Here is a 10,000-nt window from a genome sequence, read left to right on the forward strand (position 1 = left end):
CCTCCCCCATTCTCCAACCCACCCCCCCCCCCCCTCCCCATTTCTTCTACCCCCCCTCCCCCTCCCCCATCTTCCCCCACCCTCCCCCTTCTTCTACCCCCCCCCCCCCCCCCCCCTTCCCCATTCTTCACCCCCCTCCACCATCTCCCCCCCCCCCCCCTCCCCCTCCCCCATCTTCCACCCTCTGGGAAATTGCAGCAACTGGCGTACTGGAGTAGCAAAGCGAGAGAGTGAATTCATTTGTGGTGCTGAAATGGTCCTACAGTGCTACCTAGGGATGAAGACGGAATCCCTTTCATCTCTGAGCTCCGTGGAAACGGATAAATAAACTGTCAACATTCTCGGGAGATGATGGTTGTGACTAGATCATGTGACTAGACCTCGTAGAACTCCCTCACGAACTAAAGTACATTAATTAAAAATGCTGAGAGTCAGCAAATGTATGCCGGTCTATAATGTTATTACCATGCTGCGAACGGCCAAGCACAAATACTCTCATATATATATATATATAGGGCAGGCTAATACAGGCTGTTTTTTCTACAGGCATCATTTTACATTTTACAATTCAACATTTTATCCATTTATTCATTTAGCAGGCACTCTTATCCAAAGCGACTTACAATTAGTGTATTCATCTACAGATAGCTAGGTGGGACAACCTCATATCACAGTCATAGTCAGTACATTCATCTACAGATAGCTAGGTGGGACAACCTCATATCATAGTCAGTACATTCATCTTCAGATAGCTAGGTGAGACAACCACATATCACAGTCATAGTCAGTACATTTATCTACAGATAGCTAGGTGGACCAGTCATAGTCAGTACATTAATCTACAGATAGCTAGGTGGGACAACCTCATATCATAGTCAGTACATTCATCTTCAGATAGCTAGGTGGGACAACCTCATATCACAGTCATAGTCAGTACATTCATCTACAGATAGCTAGGTGGGACAACCTCATATCATAGTCAGTACATTCATCTTCAGATAGCTAGGTGGGACAACCACATATCACAGTCATAGTCAGTACATTCATCTACAGATAGCTAGACGGGACAACCTCATATCACAGTCAGTACATTCATCTACAGATAGCTAGGTGGGACAACCTCATATCATAGTCAGTACATTCATCTACAGATAGCTAGGTGGGACAACCTCATATCACAGTCAGTACATTAATCTACAGATAGCTAGGTGGGACAACCTCATATCACCGTCATAGTCAGTATATTTATCCTGAATGAAATAGCTATCAGCAAAATCAGAGCTAGAAAGTGTTTTAGGAACATTTTATGATTATTCTTTTTTTAGGGGGTGAGGGGGGGGGTGAGGTGAGAATGTGTAACGGGGGGGGGGGGGGGTCAGATGTTTTCAGAAGATGGACAGGGACTCTTCTGTCCTATTTCAGGGGGAAGCTGGTTCCATCATTAGGATGCCAGGACAGAGCCAACCCTACAGAGCTTGGCCCTCCCACCCCTACAGCTTGGCCCTCCCACCCCTACAGAGCTTGGCCCTCCCGACCCTACAGAGCTTGGCCCTCCCAACCCTACAGAGCTTGGCCCTCCCACCCCTACAGAGCTTGGCCCTCCCACCCCTACAGAGCTTGGTCCTCCCACCCCTACAGAGCTTGGCCCTCCCACCCCTACAGAGCTTGGCCCTCCCACCCCTACAGAGCTTGGCCCTCCCACCCCTACAGAGCTTGGCCCTCCCACCCCTACCACCTACAAAGCTTGGTCCTCCCACCCCTACAGAGCTTGGCCCTCCCACCCCTACAGAGCTTGGTCCTCCCACCCCTACAGAGCTTGGCCCTCCCACCCCTACAGAGCTTGGTCCTCCCACCCCTACAGAGCTTGGCCCTCCCACCCCTACAGAGCTTGGTCCTCCCACCCCTACAGCTTGGCCCTCCCACCCCTACAGAGCTTGCCCCTCCCACCCCTACAGAGCTGCTCTCGATTAGACCAGAGGTGGCAGAACAACAACCCTGTAGTCCCATATCTATATTCCTCCTATACAACCCTGTAGTCCCATATCTATATTCCTCCTATACAACCCTGTAGTCCCATATCTATATTCCTCGTATACAACCCCAACAACCCTGTAGTCCCATATCTATATTCCTCCTATACAACCCTGTAGTCCCATATCTATATTCCTCCTATACAACCCTGTAGTCTCATATCTAGAGTGCCTTGCGAAAGTATTCGGCCCCCTTGAACTTTGCGACCTTTTGCCACATTTCAGGCTTCAAACATAAAGATATAAAACTGTATTTTTTTTGTGAAGAATCAACAACAAGTGGGACACGATCATGAAGTGGAACGACATTTATTGGATATTTCAAACTTTTTAACAAATCAAAAACTGAAATATTGGGCGTGCAAAATAATTCAGCCCCCTTAAGTTAATACTTTGTAGCGCCACCTTTTGCTGCGATTACAGCTGTAAGTCGATGGGGGGATGTCTCTATCAGTAGGATTAACAGGTTAGGGTTAGGGTTAGTATAATAGACCAGTCTACCATTGGCTAGGATGAACAAGTTAGGGTTAGTATAATGGACCAGTATGCCATTGGTTAGGATTAACAGGTTAGGGTTAGGATTAACAGGTTAGGGTTAGTATAATAGACCAGTATACCATTGGTTAGGATTAAGAGGTTAGGGTTAGGGTTAGTATAATAGACCAGTATACCATTGGTTAGGATTAACAGGTTAGGGTTAGTATAATAGACCAGTATACCATTGGTTAGGATTAACAGGTTAGGGTTAGTATAATAGATCAGTCCTCCATTGGTTAGGATTAACAGGTTAGGGTTAGGATTAACAGGTTAGTGTTAGTATAATAGACCAGTCTACCATTGGTTAGAATTAACAGGTTAGGGTTAGTATAATAGACCAGTCTACCATTGGTTAGGATTAACAGGTTAGGGTTAGTATAATAGACCAGTCTACCATTGGTTAGTATTAACAGGTTAGGGTTAGTATATTAGACCAGTATACCATTGGTTAGTATTAACAGGTTAGGGTTAGAATATTAGACCAGTATACCATTGGTTAGTATTAACAGGTTAGGGTTAGGGTTAGTATTAACAGGTTAGGGTTAGTATTAACAGGTTAGGGTTAGTATAATAGATCAGTCTACCATTGGTTAGTATTAACAGGTTAGGGTTAGTATTAACAGGTTAGGGTTAGTATTAACAGGTTAGGGTTAGGGTTAGGATTAACAGGTTAGGGTTAGTATAATAGATCAGTCTACCATTGGTTAGTATTAACAGGTTAGGGTTAGTATTAACAGGTTAGGGTTAGTATAATAGACCAATCTACCATTGGTTAGTATTAACAGGTTAGGGTTAGGGTTAGTATTAACAGGTTAGGGTTAGTATTAACAGGTTAGGGTTAGTATAATAGACCAGTCTACCATTGGTTAGTATTAACAGGTTAGGGTTAGTATTAACAGGTTAGGGTTAGTATAATAGATCAGTCTACCATTGGTTAGTATTAACAGGTTAGGGTTAGTATTAACAGGTTAGGGTTAGTATAATAGATCAGTCTACCATTGGTTAGTATTAACAGGTTAGGGTTAGTGTTAGTATTAACAGGTTAGGGTTAGTGTTAGTATTAACAGGTTAGGGTTAGTATAATAGACCAGTCTACCTGAAAACGAGCGCCACCATGTCGTGGTCTCCGATAGAGCTGCTGGTTTCCATTATATTCTGAACAAAATGTAAACGCAACTTGCAACAATTTCAATGATTTTACGGAGTTACAGTTCACCTGAAGAAAGCAGTCAATGGAAATAAATGAATTAGGTCCTAATCTATGGATTTCACATGACTGGGCAGGGGCACAGCCATGGGTGGGCCTGGGAGGGCATACACCCACTCAATTGGGAGCCAGGCCCATCCTCTGGGGAGCCAGGCCCATCCTCTGGGGAGCCAGGCCCATCCTCTGGGGAGCCAGGCCCATCCTCTGGGGAGCCAGGCCCATCCTCTGGGGAGCCAGACCCAGCCAATCAGAATGAGTTTTGAGGCAGGCCCAGCCAATCAGAATGAGTTTTGAGGCAGGCCCAGCCAATCAGAATGAGTTTTGAGGCAGGCCCAGCCAATCAGAATGAGTTTTGAGGCAGGCCCAGCCAATCAGAATGAGTTTTGAGGCAGGCCCAGCCAATCAGAATGAGCCCACAAAGGGGCTTTATTACAGACAGAAATACTTCTTAGAGCGTTGGACCAGTAATCGAAAGATTCCTGGATTGAATCTCCGAGCTGACAAGGTTAAAAATCTGTCGTTCTGCCCCTGAGCAAGGCAGTTAAACCCCACTGTACCCCAAGGCGCCGCAGACGTGGATGTCGACTATGACAGCCCCCCCCCCCCCACCTCTCTGATTCAGAAGGGGTTGGGTTTAAATGCGGGGAAACACAACTCAGTTGAAGGCGTTCAGTTGACTAGGTATCCCCCCTTTCCCAGTAAAGGGAACTACTACTGCTCACCCAGTAGATCAGGGATCAGTGGAGGTTGGCCAGCTGGTTTAATACAGTAATAATAACCTGTTGTTACCACTCAGTGATCTGTTGTTGTTTACCCTGACATACCAGTTATCTTGTTTTGTACATTTTTGATGTGATGCAAGTGTTTATTCTTTGAAGTGAAGTGTTTAAAAAAAAAAACATGTTTTTAATTGTTAAAAACGACTATTTTAGGAATGAAACAGTGTCAATGTTGATTAATCGCACATATCACAAGCAATAAAGAGTTATTCTGTCTCTAATGTGTCTGTGTTTCTGTGTTTTAATCTCAAATTAACATTTCTAAGATCTCTAATGTGTCTGTGTTTCTGTGTTTTAATCTCAAATTAACATTTCTAAGATCTCTAATGTGTTTTTATTTGATTGTCATTGTCTCTCAGTATATCAGCGATGTGAATCCATTTAACAGCTCCTCATATGGCATCACCGATACAGCCACAGGCCTACAGTATGCTGGCATTACTGGGTCGGCATGGCAAACATTAGCACTATGGTCAGCGGCTAGTGGGTTAGTATGCTACGGAGAGCAACGCTAGTATGTAAACAATAAGATGGCCACTGGGGCGGCTGCCATGTTGGATGGGGCACATGACTATAACAGGAAGTAACCCATGTTGTGATGACGTCACTCGTCGGCCATATTGGTAAGGATAAACAATCCCTTGTCCAAACCGGATGCAGTTTGATTGCCATCTTAACTGGCGGTCCAGGTTGAATAAAGAGAAAACGAAACCTTAAAAATATCCATAAATGTATCATTCTTGTGCAAGTTATATCTATAGGCTACGTTGAGGTCTCCTTGAATTATTGTAGTCTGTCTGTCATTAGTGTGTAAACCTTTAGGGTCTGACAATGTGCCACAAAGAGCCGACATGCCAATCGCCAAATGCTTTTGGGAACGGGCAGAAAAAAGTTAATGTCGATCCACGGATGTTTAATTCAATAAGAGAAAAGCTGTGAAATGGAGAGTTGAACATAAAGAGAAGGGAGGACCAGAACAGTAATGTTTGGGAAAGATTAGGTGACGAGGTAGAAGAGGATGATAGCAGTGTCCGCTATGGTTACGATGGGTGATGATGATTGTCACAAATCCAACTGTCACAAGACGGGGGACTTCAGACAGGCCTATGGAACGTCAAAGGGAACTGTAGCCTTACAAATATAACAGTCACAAGACCGGGACTTCAAACAGGCCTATGGAACGTCACAGGGACCTGTAGCCTTACAAATATAACAGTCACAAGACCGGGACTTCAAACAGGCCTATGGAACGTCACAGGGACCTGTAGCCTTACAAATATAACAGTCACAAGACTGGGGACTTCAGACAGGCCTATGGAACGTCACAGGGACCTGTAGCCTTACAAATATAACAGTCACAAGACCAGGACTTCAGACAGGCCTATGGAACGTCACAGGGACCTGTAGCCTTACAAATATAACAGTCACAAGACCAGGACTTCAAACAGGCCTATGGAACGTCACAGGGAACTGTAGCCTTGCAATGTTCAGTAGATAGGAACATGGTTGCCCTATGGGTCCTGGTCAAGTACCTGTCTGTCTCTGTGTTAGTGCCTGTCTGTCTATGTGTTAGTGCCTGTCTGTCTCTGTGTTAGTGCCTGTCTGTCTCTGTGTTAGTGCCTGTCTGTCTCTGTGTTAGTGCCTGTCTGTCTCTGTGTTAGTGCCTGTCTGTCTCTGTGTTAGTGCCTGTCTGTCTCTGTGTTAGTGCCTGTCTGTCTCTGTGTTAATGCCTGTCTGTCTATGTGTTAGTGTCTGTCTGTCTCTGTGTTCGTGCCTGTCTGTCTCTGTGTTAGTGCCTGTCTGTCTCTGTGTTAGTGCCTGTCTGTCTCTGTGTTAGTGCCTGTCTGTCTCTGTGTTAGTGCCTGTCTGTCTCTATGTTAGTGCCTGTCTGTCTATGTGTTAGTGCCTGTCTGTCTCTGTGTTAATGCCTGTCTGTCTATGTGTTAGTGCCTGTCTGTCTATGTGTTAGTGCCTGTCTGTCTCTGTGTTAGTGCCTGTCTGTCTCTGTGTTAGTGCCTGTCTGTCTCTGTGTTAATGCCTGTCTGTCTATGTGTTAGTGTCTGTCTGTCTCTGTGTTCGTGCCTGTCTGTCTCTGTGTTAGTGCCTGTCTGTCTCTGTGTTCGTGCCTGTCTGTCTCTGTGTTAGTGCCTGTCTGTCTCTGTGTTAATGCCTGTCTGTCTCTGTGTTAGCACCTGTCTGTCTGAAAGGGGGCACAGAGTACCTGAAGATGGCTGGGATTGCATTCCAAAGCCGTAATCATTATTCTTAATGCCGTGTCATAAACCTGTCTATTTTTCTGCACATCTAAGCATTCCTCTGGAGCTGTCTGTATCCTCCTGACTGGTGCTTCTCTGCATCTCTGCTAACATCTGGATGATACATGGAAAGGAATGTGAGTCTTATTCAGCACATTAGGTTATTGCTTGATTTTCTGAAGTCAAACCAACCTTGCCAGCAGGATAGATAAGATCATTAGACAAGCTAGCTACTCGAACTTGATATCCTGAAATCTCTTCTTGGTAGCTAGTTATGAGGTTTTGGAGATTGGAAACCTATCTGGGCTAGCTAAAGCTAACTTCATTGGTAGCTAGTTATGAGGTTGGGAGATTGTGAACCTATCTGGGCTAGCTAAAGCTAACTTCATTGGTAGCTAGTTATGAGGTTGGGAGATTGTGAACCTATCTGGGCTAGCTAAAGCTAACTTCATTGGTAGCTAGTTATGAGGTTGGGAGATTGTGAACCTATCTGGGCTAGCTAAAGCTAACTTCATTGGTAGCTAGTTATGAGGTTGGGAGATTGTGAACCTATCTGGGCTAGCTAAAGCTAACTTCATTGGTAGCTAGTTATGAGGTTGGGAGATTGTGAACCTATCTGGGCTAGCTAAAGCTAACTTCATTGGTAGCTAGTTATGAGGTTGGGAGATTGTGAACCTATCTGGGCTAGCTAAAGCTAACTTCATTGGTAGCTAGTTATGATGTTGGGAGATTGTGAACCTATCTGGGCTAGCTAAAGCTAACTTCATTGGTAGCTAGTTATGAGGTTGGGAGATTGGGGACCTATCTGGGCTAGCTAAAGCTAACTTCATTAGTAGCTAGTTATGAGGATGGGAGATTGGAAACCTATCTGGGCTAGCTAAAGCTAACTTCATTAGTAGCTAGTTATGAGGTTGGGAGATTGGAAACCTATCTGGGCTAGCTAAAGCTAACTTCATTAGTAGCTAGTTTTGAGGTTGGGAGATTGGGGACCTATCTGGGCTAGCTAAAGCTAACTTCATTTAAATGCTATATGGCTAGTAGTATTACAGAGAGAAATAAAATAATAATAATTACAAATTCAACATGACAAATCTGAGTGGGCACGTGTCCCTCGTGTTCTCTGTCATGTTCTCTGTCATAGCGTTGGACTAGTAACCGGAAGGTTACAAGTTCAAACCCCCTGAGCTGACAAGGTACAAATCTGTCGTTCTGCCCCTGAACAAGGCAGTTAACCCACTGTTCCTAGACCGTCATTGTAAATAAGAATGTGTTCTTAACTGACTTGCCTCGTTAAATAAAGGTTAAATAAAGTTTAAATAAAGGTTAAATAAAGATTAAATCAAGTTTAAATAAAGGTTAAATCAAGTTTAAATAAAGGTTAAATCAAGTTTAAATAAAGGTTAAATCAAGTTTAAATCAAGTTTAAATAAAGGTTAAATAAAGGTTAAATCAAGTTTAAATCAAGTTTAAATAAAGGTTAAATCAAGTTTAAATAAAGGTTAAATAAAGGTTAAATCAAGGTTAAATCAAGTTTAAATCAAGTTTAAATAAAGGTTAAATCAAGTTTAAATAAAGGTTAAATAAAGGTTAAATAAAGGTTAAATCAAGTTTAAATAAAGGTAAAATAAAGGTAAAATAAAGGTAAAATAAAGGTAAAATAAATCTAATAAAATGAAAAATAATCCGATCGAAACTGCCTGTAATTGTTTTCCTTGTAGGATGGTCAAAATTAGAGTCACTAAATCAATGGAGGCCTGAGCAACAACAAGAAACGTGTTAATACATCAGGAAAATATCATCGCATCAGCTAGGCGAGGACGCTGTGAGAGAATGAATGCTTCCTGACAGGCGTAGGGGACACTCTACAGTGTGGAGGAGTAGGGGACACTCTACAGTGTGGAGGAGTAGCGGACACCCTACAGTGTGGAGGAGTAGGGGACACCCTACAGTGTGGAGGAGTAGGGGACACCCTACAGTGTGGAGGAGTAGGGGACACCCTACAGTGTGGCGTAGTAGGGGACACCCTACAGTGTGGCGTAGTAGGGGACACCCTACAGTGTGGCGTAGTAGGGGACACCCTACAGTGTGGAGGAGTAGGGGACACCCTACAGTGTGGAGGAGTAGGGGACACCCTACAGTGTGGAGGAGTAGGGGACACCCTACAGTGTGGAGGAGTAGGGGACACCCTACAGTGTGGAGGAGTAGGGGACACCCTACAGTGTGGCGTAGTAGGGGACACCCTACAGTGTGGAGGAGTAGGGGACACCCTACAGTGTGGAGAGGAGTAGGGGACACCCTACAGTGTGGAGGAGTAGCGGACACCCTACAGTGTGGAGGAGTAGGGGACACCCTACAGTGTGGAAGAGTAGGGGACACTCTACAGTGTGGAGGAGTAGCGGACACCCTACAGTGTGGAGGAGAATGGGACACCCTGCAGTGTGGAGGAGAAGGGGACACCCTGCAGTGTGGAGGAGTAGGGGACACCCTACAGTGTGGAGGAGTAGGGGACAACCTACAGTGTGGAGGAGTAGGGGAGTGTCACCTACTCCTCCACACTGTAGGAGAATGGGACACCCTGCAGTGTGGAGGAGAAGGGGACACCCTGCAGTGTGGAGGAGTAGGGGACACTCTACAGTGTGGCGTAGTAGGGGACACCCTACAGTGTGGAGGAGTAGGGGACACCCTACAGTGTGGAGGAGTAGGGGACACCCTACAGTGTGGAGGAGTAGGGGACACCCTACAGTGTGGAGGAGTAGGGGACACCCTACAGTGTGGAGGAGTAGGGGACACCCCACAGTGTGGCGGAGTAGGAGACACCCTACGGTGTGGAGAGGAGTAGGGGACACCCTACAGTGTGGAGAGGAGTAGGGGACACCCTACAGTGTGGAGGAGTAGGGGACACTCTACAGTGTGGAGGAGTAGGGGACACCCTACAGTGTGGAGGAGTAGGGGACACCCTACAGTGTGGAGGAGTAGGGGACACCCTACAGTGTGGAGGAGTAGGGGACACTCTACAGTGTGGAGGAGTAGCGGACACCCTACAGTGTGGAGGAGAAGGGGACACCCTGCAGTGTGGAGGAGAAGGGGACACCCTGCAGTGTGGAGGAGTAGGGGACACTCTACAGTGTGGCGTAGTAGGGGACACCCTACAGTGTGGAGGAGTAGGGGACACCCTATAGTGTGGAGGAGTAG

This window comes from Oncorhynchus kisutch, unplaced genomic scaffold (genome assembly GCF_002021735.2).
Source record: "Oncorhynchus kisutch isolate 150728-3 unplaced genomic scaffold, Okis_V2 Okis02a-Okis13b_hom, whole genome shotgun sequence".
NCBI classification, from domain to species: Eukaryota; Metazoa; Chordata; class Actinopteri; order Salmoniformes; family Salmonidae; genus Oncorhynchus; species Oncorhynchus kisutch.